We start from the raw sequence: 2,297 nt of genomic DNA on the forward strand, positions 1-2,297 counted from the left end.
GTTTCAACACTAGTTTGGTGGAGAAAAGCTATATCCAAACCATATCATTTCCCCCTTCTATCTGTGACTACAATGTTTCTGTTCTTTCTGTTCCTGCTTTTTTCTCTTTGTCAAAGAAGTATATACCCCTCTTCAAGAAGTAACAATGTGGCATGGCTTTCTCCCTTCCTGCTTCCCTTCCCGCTCTGTGTGCCAGTCCTGGGGCTTGAACTCAGGGCCTGGGCACTGTCCCTGAGCTTTTTCATTTAAGGCTATCACTCTACCACTTGAGCCACAGCACCACTTCTGGTTTTCTGGTGGTTAATTGGAGATAAGAGTCTCAGGGAACTTTCCTGCTTGGGCTGGCTTTGAACTGTGAGCCTCAGATTTGAGGCTCTTGAGTAGCTGTATTTACAGGTGTGAGTTTGTAATCCTAGCTCTCTGTCTTTTGAGTTATTGCCTATTACTTCTATGGGCTCACATAGTTCTACTGACTCATTTGGCCTTTGGTAGCCATGGGGATACTTTCATATTTTATTCCTACAAACAATTCTTGCACTGACTTTTCTGGGCACAGAGTCTTTTTTTTGCCATCAAGTATGTTAAAAAATACCTTGCAAAAATGATTTCTAGTCTTTTTTTTTTTTTTTTTTTTGGGTCCGATCGTGGAGCCTGAACTCTGGGCCTGGGTGCTGTCCCTCAGCTCTTCAGTTCAAGGCTAGTGCTCTACCACTTGAGCCACAGCGCCACTTCCAGCTTTTTTCTTTTTGCTAATGTGGTTCTGAGGAATCGAACCCAGGGCCTCAGGCATGCAAGGCAAGCACTCTACCACTGAGCCAACGTCCCAGCCCTGGTTTCTAGTCTTAACTGATAAAATATATTTGGATTTCATTTTAAAATTTGCAAGTGTCCATGGTGCCCTGGTGAGTTCAATCTTTTGGACAGCCATGTTGGTTTCTAGTTAAAACTGTTTCCCATCTTTTCAGAAAAATATGGCCAGATAATGGTGTTGGCCACAGAAAAGTGAAGTGTGCTTCTCAAAAATTAACACATCTCTGGGCTGGGAATGTGGCTCAGTGGTAGAGCGTTTGCCTTGCATGCATGAGGCCCTGGGTTCGATTCCCCAGCACCACATAAGCAAAAAGAAAAAAAAGCCAGAAGTGGCGCTGTGGCTCAAGTGGTAGAGCGCTAGCCTTGAGCTGAAGAGCTGAGGCAGAGCACCCAGACCCAAGATCCACACAACTGACATAAATAAGTAAATAAAAATAAAGAAAAATATTATTTGACATTTCTGTATATACATACAATGTATCTTTAAAAAAAAAATCAGTCCTGGGGCTTGAATTCTGGGCTTGGGTGCTGTCCTTGAACTTCTTTTGCTCAAGGTGAGTTCTCTACTACTTGAGCCACTTCAGCCTTTTTTTTTTTTTTTTTTTTTTTTTTTTTTTGAGTAGTGTTTTGGAGCTAAAAGTCTTACAGTTTTTTTTTTTTTTTTTTTGGCCTAGGATGCCTTTAAGATGGTCCTCAGATCTCAGCTAGGATTACAGGAGTGAGCCACTGGCGCCTGGGCTACATTGTATTTTGCCCTCCTCCTTCCCACACCAACCTCAACCTCACTGTTCCATGATCTCCCTTATATGTGAGTATAACACAGCTGAACTCAGAGTGTAAATGGTGGTTCCTGGGTTTGAGCCCAAAGGAGGAGGGAATGGGGCCAGAGGGTAAAAGCTACTAGAAAGGATGGAGTGCAGCAGAATGACTTGAAGAGTTTGTGTTTTTGTCTTTGTGCAGTGCTAGAGATTAAAGGGAGAATGGGTCTGAAATATCCTCACAATAAAACATGATTAAAATGTGATATGGTAAAAATTTATTTGTCCATTTATCTATTCTATAATGTACAAAATAATATTATGGCCAGGTGCCTGTGGCTCATGCCTGTAATCCTAGCTACTCAGGAGTCTGAGATCTGAGGATTGCAATTTGAAGCCAGCCCAGGCAGGAAAGTCCATGAGACTCTTAGCTCCACTGAACTACAAAAAAAGTTGGAAGTGAAGCTGAGGCTCGAGTGGTAGAATGCTAACATTGAGCACAAAAGCTCAAGGACAGTGCCCAGGCCCAGAGTTCAAGCCTCGGACCAGCAAAAATCCCCCCAAACAAACAAAATAGTGTCTTACATTATATTTATATATATCTACATATAGTGTCTTACATCATATACATACATACATGTTTGGGGAAATAACTATTGAGCTAAAATATAACTATCTTAAAAGCATTGATTTTTTTCCCCCCTCTCAGGATTGCTTTGGCTAATAAAG

At 41.8% G+C, this 2,297-nt stretch overlaps 1 non-coding gene across 1 annotated transcript; it reads left to right on the forward strand.

Annotated features, from left to right (window-relative positions):
* The first annotated feature begins 1,038 nt into the window (after positions 1-1,038).
* On the forward strand, positions 1,039-1,119 carry Trnaa-ugc (transfer RNA alanine (anticodon UGC)). Its single transcript has one exon. It is a non-coding gene; the product is annotated as a tRNA-Ala (tRNA).
* The last annotated feature ends 1,178 nt before the right edge of the window (positions 1,120-2,297 follow it).

Source organism: Dipodomys merriami, unplaced genomic scaffold, assembly GCF_024711535.1.
Source record: "Dipodomys merriami isolate MVZ:Mamm:240054 unplaced genomic scaffold, mDipMer1.0.p SCAF_9, whole genome shotgun sequence".
Lineage (NCBI taxonomy): Eukaryota > Metazoa > Chordata > Mammalia > Rodentia > Heteromyidae > Dipodomys > Dipodomys merriami.